We start from the raw sequence: 17,765 nt of genomic DNA on the forward strand, positions 1-17,765 counted from the left end.
TGGAGAATGAGGGAGAGAGAGAGCACTAGCAATTGGAAGGATTAGGATAAATTACTTTCCTATAGGAAGTAGAATTTGGGAGTCAGGATAGACTTTCTCTAGGAGGTGACAAACTGAGTTCTAGTAAGCTTGGAATTCTGAAGTGGAGAGAAGGAAGGATACATTCCAGCCTAAAGGAGACTGGAGTGGGAGATAGAATTTTATACATGGGAACAGCAATTTAACTAGACCATAAAGAGTGTGGACTCCATGTGAGTAGAGATACAGTGGAGGTAGAATGTGTAGTACTTCTTTCTGTTCACAGCCAACAAACTAGATCAGATCTTTTTCTTGTTGCTGCCTTGCTTCAAGGAAAAAATATAAAGCCTTTCATAGCCTGTCCAAAACCAATCTTTATCAATCTCAATATGTATTATTACCCTTCTTGCACTCTGTTGTTAAGCCAAACTGGCTTTGCTGTGTTTCACATAGCAAGATGTTCCATAGAACTTCCACCTATATACATTTTTTTTTTCCTCCTGAGGCTGGGGTTAAGTGACTTGCCCATGGTCACACAGCTAGGAAGTGTTAAGTGTCTGAGACCAGATTTGAACTCTGGTACTCCTGAATTCAGGGCTGGTGCTCTATCCACTGTGCCACCTAGCTGCCCCCTTATATACTTTTTTTAATGGCTGTCCTTCCATGCCTCTTAGAATCCTTTGTTTCTTTCAAAATTCAGCTTAAGGGTTAAAATCAAATAGTAAATAAATGAGTATTAAATAAGCTTTAAATTCAGCTTAACTGCCACCTTTTATGTACAATCTTTCCTGATCCCCCTACACCTGCTAGTATACTTCCCATTATCTTGTAATAATTTCATGTTTTTAAATATTTATATGTTACCCAGTAGAAGTTATGTTTTTTTAAAGGCAGGGACAGTTATTTGTTTTTTTGTCTTTGTTTCCATATTGTAGGTGCTCTATAAATGATTGCTGATTTATAGAACTGCCTGCATAATTATGAGAGTTGAACCTATGGGACCTGGTGAGATCATGGAACATGTAAAACAGTCCTGTCATATGCTAGGAGTGTTGGGGTGGGATGTTGATTTAGCAAAGGAAGCTGAGAAAGACAGTCATAATAGGAGCGAATCAAAAGAGAGCAGCATCATACAAGCTCAGGGAAGAGAATGTCTAGAAGGAGGGAGGATGAGCTCTCAGCATTTATTTAAGTTATTAGTTGTTGATTAGAGGCATAAGAAGGAAAGGGACTAAAAAAATGCCATTGGATTTGACATTTAAAAAGAAAAGCCATCGGTAACCCAGAGAAAGCAATTTCTGTTGTCTAATGGGGTTGGAAGACAGATTTCACAAAGTGAGTAGGATGTGAGAAAGTGGAGATTATTAATATAGACTGCTTTTTCTCTAAGAATTTAGCTATGAAAGGAAATATAGGATGAAAGGTTGAGAAGATGTTAAGATAAAGTTTTTGTTTTTTAAATTGGGGGGGGGATTCATCCATCATGTTGCAGAACAGAGGAATATATATCTTTTATATGTGAAATCCTGAAGCAAAAGTTTGGTATATAATGTTTTCCCTTCCTTTTCAGAAATGGAAGGTTCATAAAATCATAGATTTAAAGCTGGAAGTCCATCTCTCATTTTACAGGTGAGGAAACTGAAAAGATTGTTAAGTGACTTGCCCAAGATCATATACTGCAGGATTTGAACAAGGTTGCTTAAGATATATGGCATAGACAATGTAGTTACACATAATGCTGGGCTTGAAGTTTTAAGATCAGGATTTTATTTTGGTTCAGCATTTTTGATTTCCTATGAACACTCTTCTCTTCCCCTCAGAGCTATACCCATTTATACATATATATACACATAAACACACACACATATTGGAAACAACAAGAAATAAAGGAAGAAAAGAGTTTTGAGGCCTTAGATTATGCAGTAAGGCAGTAATTATCAAAACAATTTGTTATTAGTTTAAAAGATAGAAAAATAGACCAATACTAGATAGGATGTATCAAATTCTGTTGAACTCAACAACCAGACGTTTGATAAATCTGAGAATAAAAAGTACTTGGGGAGCAATTCTTGCGAAAGTGTTGCAGAGGGGAAAAATTAATATCCCACTCTGAATTTTAGGCTTATCCATCAGGAACAATTTTTATTTAACATTAATCTGTTATCCAATCTATTTTTGCCTTAAACGAACATAGTTCCCTTATTTCTTTTCCTCTAATCCCATCCAAATACATTTTTCTCCCTTATACTGTTTGAAGAAACTAACATAGGAATCTTGAACAAGGAAAAATGATAATATATTAAAATACATTTTGGGTTGTTAATCCAGAATTCATTTCTTTGTTGACTGGATCTTTTTTTTTTTTTTTTTTTTTTTTTTTTTTTTTTTTTTTTTTATATATATATATATATTTTATAATATTATCCCTTGTATTCATTTTTCCAATTTACCCCCCCTTCCTCTATTCCCTCCCCCCGACGACAGGCAATACCATACATTTTACATGTGTTACAATATAGTCTAGGTACAATACATGTGTGCGAATATCATTTTCTTGTTGCACAATAAACATTAGAATCCGAAGGTACATGCAACCTGGGCAGACAGATATTAGTGCTAACAATTTTCATTCCCCTCCCAGTGTTTCTTCTCTGGGTGCAGCTACCCCTGTCCATCATTGATCAACTGGAAGTGAGTTGGATCTTCTTTATGTTGAAGATTTCCACTTCCATCAGAATACATCCCCATACAGTATTGTTGTTGAAGTGTACAGTGATCTTCTGGTTCTGCTCATTTCACTCAGCATCAGTTGATTTAAGTCTCTCCAGGCCTCTCTATATTCCTCCTGCTGGTCATTTCTTACCGAGCAATAATATTCCATAACCTTCATATACCACAATTTACCCAACCATTCTCCAACTGATGGACATCCATTCATCTTCCAGTTTCTAGCTACAACAAAAAGAGCTGCCACAAACATTTTGGCACATATATGTCTCTTTCCGCTCTTTAGTATTTCTTTGGGATATAATCCCAGTAGTAGCGCTGCTGGGTCAAAGGGTATGCACAGTTTGATAACTTTTTGGGCATAATTCCAGATTGCTCTCCAGAATGGCTGGATTCTTTCACAACTCCACCAGCAATGTATTAGTGTCCCAATTTCCCCACATCCCCTCCAACATTTGTCATTATTTGTTCCTGTCATCTTAGCCAATCTGACAGGTGTGTAGTGGTATCTCAGAGTGGTCTTAATTTGCATTTCTCTGATCAGTAGTGATTTGGAACACTCTTTCATGTGAGTGGATATAGTTTCAATTTCTTCCTCTGAGAATTGTCTGTTCATATCCTTTGACCATTTATCAATTGGAGAATGGTTCGGTTTCTTATAAATTATGGTCAGTTCTCTATATATTTTGGAAATGAGACCTTTGTCAGAACCTTTGTTTTTAAAAATATTTTCCCAATTTGTTACTTCCCTTCTAATCTTGTTTGCATTAGTATTATTTGTACAGAAACTTTTTAGTTTGATGTAATCAAAATCTTCTATTTTGTGATCAATAATGATCTCTAGTTCTCCTCTGGTCATAAATTCCTTCCTCCTCCACAAGTCTGAGAGGTAGATTATCCTCTCTTCCTCTAATCTATTTATTATCTCCCTCTTTATGCCTAAATCATGGACCCATTTTGATCTTATCTTGGTATATGGTGTTAAGTGTGGATCCATATCTAATTTCTGCCATACTAATTTCCAATTTTCCCAACAGTTTTTTCCGAATAATGAATTTTTATCCCTAATGTTGGAATCTTTGGGTTTGTCAAAGATTAGATTGCTATAGATGTACCCTTTTTTGTCCTTTGTATCTAATCTGTTCCACTGATCTACCGGTCTATTTCGTAGCCAATACCAAATGGTTTTGGTGACTGCTGCTATATAATATAGCTTTAGATCAGGTACACTTAGACCACCTTCCTCTGAGTTTTTTTTTCATTAGTTCCCTTGCAATTCTTGACCTTTTATTCTTCCATATGAATTTTGTTGTTATTTTTTCTAGGTCATTAAAATAGTTTCTTGGGAGTCTGATTGGTATAGCACTAAATAAATAGATTAGTTTGGGGAGTATTGTCATCTTTATTATATTCGCTGACCGGATCTTTTTAAAATGAAAAAACGTTGGTCACAATGAGTATGATGTGAGCCAAAGAGGTACTTTTGTCCACTTCTCTAAGAAAGACCTTTTGTACTTGACTTAAATCTTCAAACCAGGAAGTCTGGAAAGGGCTTTGCTTAGGCCTGAGAAAATATTTCTTAATATTATTTTCATTTGAACTAAAAAGGATCTTTTTAATATCCTTTCATAGTAAGAACTCTTGAGAAAACTAAGTGTCTGGTAAGTACTAAGTTTTAGATCATAGTCTAATCTAGATGCACAGGGTATATATCAGAGAATCATACCAAAAGAAAATAAGATTAGGTAATTGAAATGTTCGTGGCCAGAGTGAATTTTTTAATCAAATAAGCAATAGAGGGAGTCACAAAGCATAAAATAGATAATCTTGGTTATATAAAATTGTAAAGGTTTTTTTTTTTTCATGAATATAATCAATGAAAATAAGAATAGGCATGTTCAACAAAATGTTTGCATCAGATACTATTCTTTTTGATGGCTAAGATGGATAGGAATTTAAACCAGATAAATAAAACCAGTCATTTATCATTGAACAAATATGATCAAATTATATGAGCCAACAATTGTCAAAAGAAGTTACAAACAAATAACACCAAGTCAAAGATTGACTAAATTATTAAGAGAGTGTTGCCTCATACTCCCAAAACTGACAAAGATGATACAGAAAATAGTTCACGTTGGAGTTACTTTTAAAAGTAACAGCACATTTGCTGTTGGTGTGTCTCTGAATTGGTCCACCCATTCTGAAAGGTGATTGCCATTAAAGTGGTTTTGTTTTGAAATGATTAAACTATAAACTCTCATTGATCTACCAGAAATCCCACTGGTATCAAAGGCACATCAAAAGCAAAAAGGTCCATATGAATAAAGTAATCATAACATTTTCTGGTAGCAAGGAACTGTAAGCAAAGTAGATGTTCTTCATTTAGGGGAGAAGTTATGGTTCTTGAATGATAGAAAGTATTAATTACTGGATTTTGAGAAAAAACAAGAAGAATTCAGAGAAGCCTGTCTGATCTGACTTAGAGTAAAGCAAGCAGAAAAAAGAAAACAGTAAATCCAATGATTATAACAATGTAAGAGGAAGAGAAAAGAAAACCAAGAAAGCAAAACTCTTAATTATTGCAATCAAGTTTAGCCTCAGAATTGGGAAAATGCAAATGTTTGGGATCAAAGGTTTGGAATAGTGGTTTCAGATAATTTTGGTTGTGCTGAATTGTTTTTTTACTTGCTCTTTTTAAACAATTACCAGGCATAGCTCATTGGACATAGTAGAAAGAGATAAATGTATGTTGAAATTAAGGTGATGTAAAAAAAAAAAAAAAAAGTGTAACAAAACAAAGAAAAAGTTTTAAAGTTGTTGTAAAGTGTTTAGAATTGACAAGTAATAAGATTGTTTTATTCAATTTTGTAGGTTGAAGAATCTATTTGAGATTTGAATAACATTCATTTAATTCTGGTCTTAGTGAGTGCTTTTTGAGGATGCTGTAAGGGGTCCAGAATGTATTATGTTAAGATTTGGATTATAAAATTATACCTTTGTTGCTAGAAGGAATTGATAGGGTTTTGGTTAATTATCAGTACTTAATAGTTCTACTTGTCTTTTAATCTATAAAATTGTAGTTGCAGAAATAAGCATAAACTTTAATGTCCCTTGGTTTAGAGGTAAAAGACACATAGAAGTGGGATCAGGCACAATAGGTGGAGCACTATGCCTAGTATCTGGAGGACCTAAGTTCAGATTTTTGTTGCCTTGGTTTTGTTTCTACAAAAACTTTTCATTTTATTTGTATACAATTAAAATTATCTGTTTTTTATTTTGTAATGATCTCTGTATCTTTTATTCTAAATTCCTTTGCTTTTGAACAAATATAACAGACAAATTATTCCATGTTCTCTTAATTTGCTTATAAGATTACCATTTAGGTGTGAATTGTGTACTTGTTTTGACTTTTTTGGTTATATGATGTGAGATAGATATTGGTCTATATTTAGTTTTTGCCATACTGTTTTCCAGTTCTAGCAGTTTTTTGTCAGATAGTGAATTTTTTGTTCTAAAAACTTGGATTATTATACTAGATGATTATGGTAATTTATTAATGGAGGTTTCACCTATCTATTCCATCAATCCAGCACTATTCCTTAGCTAGTGCCAGGTTGTTTTTGAAAATTACCACTTTGTAATGTAGTTTGTAATCTAGTATGGTTACTTTTTGTATTTTTTTATTGATTCCCTTGTTGATATCTTTGAGCTTCTGTTCCAGATAAATTTTATTTTTTCTAGTTCCATAAAATTATTTTTTGATAATTGGATTGGTATGTCACTGAATAAAGAGATTAATTTAGATATTTTATCTCTTAATTTCTTCATTGGTGGTAAGTTTGCCATTTTTCATTTGTGATGTTGGTAATTTGGTTCTTTCCTTTTTCTAATCAAATAAATCAAGATTTTTTTTCATAAAACCAACTTTTAAAAATTAATTTTATTCAACATTTTTCTAACTTTCAATTTTATTAATATCACTTGATTTTTAGGATATTTAATTGGGGATTTAAAATTTTTGCTTTTAGCTTTTAAAATTGCATACTCAATTTATCTGCTTTTTTTCATGTAATTTTTAATGCATCATGATCTGAAAAGGATGCATTTAATGTTTTTGCCTTTCTGCATTGGATTATGAGGTTTTTATGCCCTAATATGCGATTAGTTTTTGTGTAGGTATCATGTAATGCTAAGGAAAAAAGTATATTCCTTTCTATTCCTGTTTTTTCTCCAGAGGTCTATCATATCCAAGTTTCTAAAATTTTATTCACTTCCTTAACTTTTTGTTTATTTTGTGGTTAGATTTATCTAGTTTTTAGAGAAAGGGAATTTAGATCCCCCAGTAGTATAGTTTCTTCCTCTAACTCAATTTTTCTTTTAAGAACTGCATTCCTGGAGAGACTTACTTGAACTGATGCTAAGTGAAATGAACAGAACCAGCAGATCATTATACACAGCAACAAGATTATATGATGATCAATTCTGATGGACGTGACTCTCTTGAACAATGAGATGAATCAAACCAGTTCCAATTGTTTAGTGATAAGAGAGATATCTATGCAGAGAGAGGACCGTGGGAACTGAGTGTGGTTCACAACATAGCATTTTCACTCTTTTTGTTGTTTTCTTGCAGTTTATTTTGCTTCTCTGTCTCTCTCTAAGCTGATTTGATTTGATTTTTCTTATACAGAATGATAATTGTATAAATTGTATAAATATGTATGCATATATTCAATATATGTTAAACATGGTAGAAATATACATTGACTACTTGTTATCTAGTGGAGGGCATGGGGGAAAGGAAGGAAAGGAAGTTTTGTAAGGGCTAATGTTGAAGAATTACCCATGCATATGTTTTAAAAATAAAAAGTTTTACTAAAAAAAGAATTTGGCCACTATACCACTTGGTGCATATATGTTTAGTATTGATATTATTTCATTATCTTTGGTACCTTTGCTATCAGCCCCACCTTCCTTTCACCTTTTCCCCCCTTCCTATAGGATAAGATAAATTTCAGTATCTGAGTGGGTATATTATTTCCTCTTTGAGTCCAAATTTAATAATAAGAATAAGGTTCAACATTTTGTACTTCTTCCTTTCCTTTTATTTTAACAGGTCTTTTATACTTCATATGATAATTTGCCCTATTCTGCTTCCCCCTTCTCCCAGTACAATCCTTTTTCTCATTCTATCAAAGTCTACTTATACCCATACTCTTGACCAAGTATACTCCTAACTGCCCTAAGAGAAATACAGTTCTTAGGAGTTACAAGTGTCACTTCCCATGTCAGGGTGTAAACAATTTAACCTTACTGAATACTGATTCTTCCCCCTCCCCCTTCCCCCACCTTTTTGTGTAATAACCTTTTTATATTTCTCTTTTAAATAGCTTTTTGTTTTTCAAAATACAGGCAAAGTTAGTTTTCAGTGTTCACCCTTGCAAAACCTTCCATTCCAAAATTGTTTCTCGCTACCTTCTCCCTTTCCTAGGCAGCAAATAATATAATATAGGTTGCATTTCTTCTAAACATATTTCCACATTTATCATGCTGCATAAAAAATTCAGATCAAAAAAGTGAAAAAATAAGAAAAGAAAAGAGGCAAACAACAACAAAACTGATGAAAACACTATGTTGTGATCCATATTCAGTTTCTGTCATCCACATTGTGGATGCAAATGTCCATCACGGTTGAACATCACATAATTTTGTTACAATGTACACTGTTCTTTTAGTTCTACTCACTTCACTCAGCAGCATTTCATATAAGTCTTTGCAGGCTTTTCTGAAATCATCCTGCTTATTATTTCTTGTAGAACAATAATATTCCTATACTATAATTTATGCAGTCATTCCCCAACTGATGAGCATCCAGGTTCCAGTTCTTTGCCGCCACAAAAAGGGCTGCTACAAACATTTTTGCACATGTGGGTCTCTTTTTATAATCTCTTTGGGATATAGGCCCAGAAGAGGCACTGCTGGATCAAAGAGTATGCAGAGTTTAGTAGCCCTTTGAGCATAATTCCAATTGCTCTCCACAATGGTTGGATAAGTTCACAACCCCATCACCAATATATTAGTGTCCTAATTTTCCCATATACCCTCCAGCATTTTATCATTTTTCTTTTCCTGTCAGTCTGAGAGATACCTCAGAGTTGTCTTAATTTGCATTTCTCTAATCAGTGGTGATGAAGAGCATTTTCCCATATGACTAGAAATGGTTTTAATTGTCTTCATATGCTTTAACCATTTATTAATTGGGGAATGACTTGTGTGGTTTTTTTTTTTTTTTAAGCTTTTTATTTATAAAACATGCATGGGTAATTTTTCAACATTGACCCCTACAAAACTCCTGTTCCAAATTTCTCCCTCTTTTCCTCCACCTCCCCTAGATAGCAGGCAGTCCAATACATATTAAATATATTAAATCCAATATACATACACATATTTCTATAGTTATCTTGCTGCACAAGAAAAATCAGATCAAGAAGGGAAAAAAACCTGAGAAAGAAAACAAAATGAAAGTAAACATCAGCAGAGTGAAAATGCAATGTTGTGGTCCATACTCAGTTCCCACAGTCCTCTCTCTGGATGTATATGGCTTTCTTCATCACTGAACAACTAGAACAGATTTCAATCATCTCATTGTTGAAGAGAGTCATGTCTGTCTGAATTGATTATTGTATAAGTCTTGTTTGTTCCCGTGTATGATGATCTCCTGAGTCTGCTCATTTCACTTAGCATCAGTTCACGTAAATCTCTCCAAGCCTCTCTGAAATCATCCTGCTGGTCGTTTTTTACAGAACAATAATATTTCATAACATTCATGTACCACAATTTATTCAGCCATTCACCATTTGATTGGCATCCATTCAGTTTCCAGGCTCTTGCCACTACAAAAAGGTTGCCACAAATATTTTTACACATGTGGGTCCCTTTCCCTCCTTTAAGATCTTTTTGAGATATAAGTCCAGTAGAAACACTGCTAACTTTTTGAGCATAGTTCCAAATTGTTCTCCAGAATGATTGGAGTTGTTCAGTTCCACCAAAAATGTATCAGTGTCCCAGTTTTCCCATATCCCCTCCAACATTGGTCATTATCTTTTCCTGTTGTCTTACCCAATCTGATAGGTGCGTAGTGGTATCTCAGAGTTGTCTTAATTTGCATTTCTCCGATCAATAGTGATTTGGAGCACCTTTTCATATGACTAAGGAATTTCTTCATCTGAAAATTGTTCATATCCTTTGACCATTTATTATTTGGAGAAAGTGTTGAATTCTTATAAATGTGAATTAATTCTCTATTTTAGAAATGAAGTCTTTATCAGAACCTTTGGATGTAAAGAAGTTTTCCCAGTTGATTGCTTCCCTTCTAATATTGTTTGCGTTAGTTTTGTTTGTACAAAAACCTTTTAACTTAATATAGTCAAAATTATCTATTTTGTGATCAATAATGATCTCTAGTTCTCCTTTGGGTCACAAATTCCTTCCTCCACAGATCAGAGATTTAAACTATCCTATGTTCTTCTAATTTGTTTATAATATTCTTTATCTCTAGATCATGAACCCATTTCAACATTGGTATACGAATGGCTTGTAGTCTTATACATTTGAGTCAGTTCTCTACATATTTTAGAAATGAGATCTTTATTAGAAACCTTGGATGTAAAATTTTTTCTCCAGTTTCTTGCTTCCCTTTTGAAAAAGGAGTTTTTATTCCTTTTGTAGTAGAAAAAATCCCCGTCAGTCTATGGGGAAGAGATATCTTACAACAGTTAGGATTACAAATAAATACTTCAGTTTTTTAGGCAGGGCTGCTGTTGAAGGCCTGCCTGCCCTCTCACCTGTTCCTATTGAATGGAAAACGGATACACTAGTGTGGATAGAACAGTGGCCTTTAAGCAATAAATTTCAGGTTTTATTAGATATAGTACAGAAGCAATTTGACCAAGGATACTTACCTTTTCTAAATCTCTAAAATTTCTAAATCCCCTGTTGTAAGAAAGAAATCTGGAAAATGGAGAAAATCTTACTGATTTAAGAAAAGTAAATGAACAGATGGAAATTATGGGAACTCTTCAGCTTGGACTTCCATCTCCTACTCAATTGCCTAAAGAATGGCCTCTTTAGGTTATAGACATTAAGGACTGTTTCTATTCTATCCCTCTGGATAAGGATATAAAAAGATTTATTTTTTAGAACCCAGCATTAATTTAGTTGCTGAGACTTATAAAAGATATGAATGAACAATTTTACCACAGGGAATAAAAAATAGCTCGATTGTGTGTCAGATGTGTGTGGCTGCTGCTCTTACTCCAGTAAGAAAAGCATTTCCAAAAGTTATGTTGTTACATTACATGGATGATATCTTGGGGTGTGCATCTGAGGAGCAAATGTTAGAAGCATATCTACAAAAGACCATAGAAACACTAAGGAACTACAAATTGCATATGGCTCTAGAAAAAATTAAAAGACATGCTCCTTTTCAATATTTAGGATATGACGTATATCCTAAGGTGCTTAGAGTACAAAAGCTATCTTTAAGAACAGAAATTGAATGCCTTAAATTATTTTCTGAAATCTATAGGAGATACCCAATGGATGCATTCAGTGCTAGGCTTAACTACCTATCAGTTCCAATCATTATATGACATTTTAAGGAGAGACACTGCTTTAAACTTACCATACCAGCTTATTAAAGAAGCTCAAGAGGCTGTGAGAGAAGTTGAACTGGCATTATCCAGTGTGGTTGAAAGAATTACTCAGAAACCCTTGGAAATATCAGTTTTTGCTACATCGAGGACACAGTGTGATTGAGTGGGTCACCCTCCAACTGCAAGCAGAACAAAGCCTTACTCCTTACCCAGTGCTTGTGGCTAGAAGTTTATTAAAGGCTGTTAAGAAAGTAGTATAATTATCTGGGATAAGACCTGACAAGATATATACACCTTTTATACCAGTGCATAAATTAATATATGCTGTGAAACCATCCATGAGTGGCAGATTTTATTGGCTACAGCTCCAAATTTTACACACAAGTCTCCATTAAAGATAACAAATCCAGCTATTACATAATTGGCAATGGATTTTTGAAGAAAAGGTTTCTAAGACTTCTTTTGAAGGACCAACTATCTTTACAGATGCAAATTAACATTTGTGCTGTATACTCTCATAACTTAACTATAAAGAGAGTAGAACTCCTTTTCAGTCCACTCAGCAAAATGTATTGTGTGCAATCATGCTAGCTCTTATTATCCTGTGCTATATTGCTATGTGCTTGTGTAACACCTCCCATGCTGATGGATTTATATATGCCTGTTTCAAGTAAAACCCTTCAGTTCAGAGGAAACCTGCTAAGGATATCTGTTTTGGTGTTCTCACCTCTCTGAGAAGTCAGGGAGGGTGTGATCACTTCCTTTTTGGTGTTTTCACCTCCCTTCCTAAGAAGTCAGGGAGTGTGTGACCCACCTGTTTTAAAATTAAAGTGGGAACGCTGGAGAAGTATATTTGAAACAAGGATACTTACAACAAAGTGTTAACTCAGTGAATTGATGAAATTTGGTACTTAGTATAGTGATGTAATGGTTCGCTACTTCATAGGTATTCAATATGGTGTAATGATGTAATTGTAATAGGGTATGTAAGGACAGAGAGAACTGGGAACACAGAGTGAATAGACTGTGAGGGAGACAATAAAGACTTTTAGACTCTATTCCTGACTATCCTCATGGTGTCTATCCTGCTGAGACCAAGACTCATTCTTGCAGAAGACCTCCAGAAAACTAGTCTGGACATTACACCTTTTAATCTTGACTGCCTTGGTTTTGTGTGTACAATACCTTTCAGATTTATATTTCTCTTGAGTCTTGTATTTGAAGTTTTTTTCTGTTCAGCTCTGGTTTTTTCATTAGAAAAGCTTGAAAATCTCGTATTTCACCTAATTTCCATTTTCCCCCTGAAAGGTTATGCTCAGTTTTGCTGGTTGTCGATTTTTGGTTGTAATCCAAGTTCCTTTGCCTTCCAGAATCTGATATTGCAAGCTCTCTGACCCTTTAATATAGAAGCTGCTAAGTATTGTGTAATTCTGACTCCTGGTATTTGAATTATTTCCCTCTGGTTGCTTACAATATTTTCTCCTTGAACTAATAATTCTGAAATTTCCTTGATAATTTTTTGAAAGGTGCTATCCAGGGTTTTTTTTTATCATAGTTTTTGGGTAGTCCAGTAAAGTTTAAATTCTTCCTCCTGGATCTCTTTTCTAGATCAGTTATTTTTTTTTGGTGAGGCATTTTACATTTTTTTTTTTTTCATTCTTTAGATTGATTCTCAATTTCTTCTACAGCACAGCTTTTTTTTTTTTTAATTTTACATTTACTTTCTTTTTTAAAATTATTATTATTATTATTAAAAGCTTTTTATTTGCAAAATATGGGTAATTTTTCAACATTGACTTTGGCAAAACCTTTTGTTCCAAATTTTCCCCTCCATCCCCACCCCCTCCCCTAAATGGCAGGTAGTCCAATACATGTTAAATATGTTAAAATATATGTTAAATCCAATATATATATATATATATATATATATATATACATATTTATGCAATTATCTTGCTGCACAAGAAAAATCAGATCAAGAAGAAAGAAAGAAAAACCTGGGAAAGAAAATAAAATGCAAGCAAACAACAACAAAGTGTGAGAATGCTATGTTGTGGTCAGCCCTCAGTTCCCATAGTCCCCTGTTTGGGTGTAGATGGCTCTCTTCACTGAACAAATGGGACTGGTTTGAATCATCTCATTGTTGAAGATGCCATGTCCAGAATTGATCATCGTATAATCTTCTTGCTGTGTACAATAATCTCCTGGTTCTGTTCATTTCACTTAGTATCAGTTCATGTGAGTCTCTCTAGGCTTGAAATCATCCTGTATAGCACAGCTTTTTAAAATTTTCATGTTTTTATTTTCCCAGTTACATGTAAAAATACTTTTTTTTTTTATACGTGTACATTCATTTCTTTTTTTTTTTTTAAGCATATTTCCTTGTTTATTATATTGAGAGAAAAATGAGAACAAAAGAGAAGGAACCACAAGAGAAAAAGAAAAAAAAATATATAGCATGTGTTGATTTACATTGTCTCCATATTCTCTCTCTGGATGTGGATGGCATTTTTCCTTCGAGTTTATTTGGATTGCTTATTATTTAAAAAAAAACCAGTTCTGTCATAGAATTGCCTAGTGTGAAGGGGCAGGTCAGTTCTCTGAAAACCCCCACAATTGTGAATCATAACTCACTTGAAGGAATTGCAAATTAGCCTTTACTGACACAGATGTTGGAGGCAAGAGGGGAGAGGACAATTGCCTCTCAGTCTCCTTGCATCGTTACCATCCTCTTCACATGAAAGAATCTATTCTGCTGGTCAGAATTAGATCCCCAGCAGGTGACTCCTGTAACAATAGTTGATCATACCACATTCTTGTTTTTACTGTATGTTCTGTATATTTTACTGTATATACTGTTATGTCGTATACTCCTGATAACAGTATATTCCTGGTTTTACTTGTTTTGCTCAGTATCAGTTCATATAAATCTTAGGCTTTTTATCTCTCCCTCTCCCCCTGTTTTCCTAGATTTCAAGGTTCATACATGCAAAAATGGATGGAATAGAATGGAACTCAGTTCTTTTTATTATAAAATATAAATAATAACAAAAATAAAACAGATAAAAATATGATTTCAAAAGGCAGTTTTATAAACATTTTTAAGATACCTCAAAAAATAGTATATTTTAGAGACTAAGGAGTAAATCGTTTCCATTATCAGTTTTCTGATAATTACATACTGTTATCAGACTACAAGAATGTTACAGTGACCTAACATTAGATTACAATATTTGGTATATATTAAGGATATTATTTCTCCCTCCCTAAAATAAAAACAAAGCAAATTACAATTACTAGTTTTTGCTTGAATGTCTAAGGTATCACAGTATTGATTATTTAGTAGGGAAAAGAAAACTAAACTTTCTTTAAACAGCATGTTCATGCCATGTGATTTTTATAAGTGATTTAACAAAAATAAATAGAACCTATCTTAAAACATACATCAGAGGGAATGAAAACGTCAAGAATTTTCTCAATATCTTATACAAAATAACTTCTTTAGACAAGTCTAGAAAAGCTTCATGAATTTTAAGACCAAGTTTGATCATCCTTAGATTTGATTGCCATGTGTCTGGAGATCTTTCAATCTGAACCCAGAAAGAAGTTTCATGTAATAAGATGACTAGATCTAGTCAGGATTTATCTCCAAGTATTTCTTTGCTGCCATGTAACTCATTGTTGATTTGCTTAATGCTTGGACCTTGGTTATTCTTTCCATGTTTGCTATCCAGTCACACATGCTTCTGACAATGCAGTGATAGATTTTTAGGATATCTTTCATAATTTTGCTAAGGTTAGAGGACAATCTTCAGAAATCACTGTTGTTTTTTCTTCATTAGAACCAACATCTTCCAACTCTGGCTTCTCTTCTGAATCCTTTTCTTTTTCCTCTGCTTCATAATCACTGACTTGTTTATCTTGTTCTTTTCCTACACAAAATGTAATTGGATAGCCAATAAATTGAGAGTTCTTCACACTTTTCTTGTTTCTTTCAAGTACTTTTTCAGATGCAGAATTATTTTTCTTCTACAACCCCATAGGTTCACACCTGCAGTCCTGACAGTGAATGACACTCCTGCTAAAAACTCCCAGGCTTTTTGTTCATCATTAGAAAATGATCATGGTCACCTCAGCAACCAGAAAGGCAGAATAAAAGCCCACACCAAACTGACCAATCATAGAGATAGCTTCACTAGCCTGTAATGTTTCCATAAAAGCTTTGGTGCCATACTTTGCTGTTGTATCAAGATTTTTGATTAAGTCAGCTCTGATCATTCCAAAACCAGTATCCAAACTGGTAAAGGTGTGATCATCTGGAATGATACTAATGTTCAGCTCTTTCTCACTCTGGTTTACTTGTATCTATCAGACTCTTGTATCTGATTTTGTCCAAGGCATCATGGATTTGAAATTATCTCTCTCAGAAAAATGTCTTTATTAGAATAAAATGTATTAATGATTAAAAACATCCACTGAACAATTTCTGCCTTAAAGGCAGAAGTCTTCCTCCTCCTCCACTGGTTATTCCTGGGTCTGCATTTCCTCAGGCATTTTGAGAGAGCAGGAGCCTAAGGCTTCAGTTGGCTGCAAGAGTAAAGAAGAGCAAACTGACCCTAGCCTATTCATCACTTTTTTAGAATGATAATATTCCATTATTTTCATATACTATAACTTATTCAGCCATTCTCCAGTTGATAGACATCTACTTACTTTCCAATTCTTTGCTACTACAAAAAGAGAAGCTACAAACATTTTGGCACTACTGCAGCAAAGAGTGCACAGTTATATAGCCCTTTGGATATAGTTCCAAATTGTAGAGCAGAGCCTTTTAAACTGTTTTGATCCCATTTGGGGTCATGTCATTTACTAATGGTGATGGTCATGGAGTTTGACAACAGTTAAAAAGCATCAGATATTCCACAAAAATTTAGGTAAAAATAAACTGCCACATCCATCTCGTTAAAATGCAAATCTTTTATCTTTAATAAATGGTAAAATAATCTACATACTAAAGAATTGTTTCAAAATTTCTGTACGGTTTATTATCAATACATGTTTGATTTGTGTATTTTTGTATACCCATATTCCTGGAGTCTTGTAAAAATTTCGTGGGTGAAAAGGGGTGGGTGGAGAATGGAAAGACGCTTGAATCATTTTTTTTTTTTTCCCTTCAATTAGTTTTTGTACTTTCTTTTCCATTTGGCTAATTCTACTTTTTAAAGGAGTTTTCTTCAATAGATTTTTTTTTTCTGTTTGTGTTTTTTTAAGGAATTATTTTAAACTGTTGATTCTTTCTTGAATAATTAATTTCTTTCTCCAATTTTTTGCTACTTCTCTTTTTTGGTTTTTAAAATACTTTTTTTTTTTTTTTTTTTTTTTTTTTAAGCTCTTTCAAAAAGGCTTTTTGGGCTGAGGACCAAAATATTTATATTTCCCTTTGAGGCTTCACATGGACATTTTGATATTTTTGTCCTCTTAGTTTGCTTTGATCTCTTCCCTGTATCTAAAGTAGGTTTCTTTGATCTGTTTTTTGTTCATTTTTTAGCCTATTTTGTGATTTCTAAAGTGGAATTCTTCTCAGGTATTAGGGGAAGTTTCCTTTCCTGGGAGCAGAGGTCTGGCCACTGGCTTTCTGTCCTTGGGCTTCTAAGGGCTTGTGGCTTGCCCATTGCACTTTCCTTACCCTAGTCGTGCTTTGTTGTGCTGGGATTCCAGGGTTTCACTGTTTTGCCAGCTCTGGCCTGTGCTCTCCTTTTACCTAAATGGTACAGACCTTTCTTGAAGTTCTTCCAAAGTTATCTTAAGCTGGAAAATTGTTTCACTCTGTCTTTTGTGGATTCTGTTTTAGAGTTAATCTAATGTTGGTTCCAAGAGAAACTGAGGTAAGTTTAGCCAACTTCTTTTCTGTCTCAAATGTGGAACTTGAATGTAGTAGATCAGACTTGACTCAGGCTAGTATTTTAGGTTTGATAATAGAATGAAATACTTGGTGAAGATCTGGCGAAGTTGATCATAAAAAAAAAAAATTACTTAGCCATAGTAAATGAAAAACATTGAGAGTAGAGAGAATGTTTTACAAGAATTCTGTATTGACTGAACTGAAAACATTACCTACGGGTTCCTGGTCTAAAGCTTGAGGGAGAAGTCACATGATTACTCATGCCTTGGCTTTTGTACTAAAGGCACCTGGAAGTGAGATTAACTATCTGTTTTGAAGCCTCTGGAGCCAGTTGTGTTGATGACAACTTCCAATACTTTTTTCTTAAAAACTAGTTAATGTGAGGTCTTAGGATATCATTTTCTGCTATACCTGGAAATACTAGATGAAATTTGCAATACTTTATAATGCTATTACTAATA

At 33.8% G+C, this 17,765-nt stretch overlaps 1 protein-coding gene across 10 annotated transcripts in view; it reads left to right on the forward strand.

The window, feature by feature from the left end:
* Positions 1 to 17,765, forward strand: part of FBXO34 (F-box protein 34) — a 53,049-nt gene that overhangs the window by 30,013 nt on the left and 5,271 nt on the right. For 2 of the 10 annotated variants that reach the window (XM_074290199.1, XM_074290198.1), the window contains exons 3-4: positions 954 to 1,023; positions 1,589 to 1,647. The exons of 6 other annotated variants lie outside the window; for them this stretch is intronic. The gene's annotated coding sequence lies outside the window, so the exon portion shown is untranslated. Of the gene's footprint in view, positions 1 to 953; positions 1,041 to 1,588; positions 1,648 to 17,765 lie in introns of all 10 variants that reach the window. 2 more of the 10 variants (XM_074290191.1, XM_074290196.1) reach the window with 2 other exon arrangements.

Source organism: Sminthopsis crassicaudata, chromosome 2, assembly GCF_048593235.1.
Source record: "Sminthopsis crassicaudata isolate SCR6 chromosome 2, ASM4859323v1, whole genome shotgun sequence".
In the NCBI taxonomy this organism is placed as follows: Eukaryota; Metazoa; Chordata; class Mammalia; order Dasyuromorphia; family Dasyuridae; genus Sminthopsis; species Sminthopsis crassicaudata.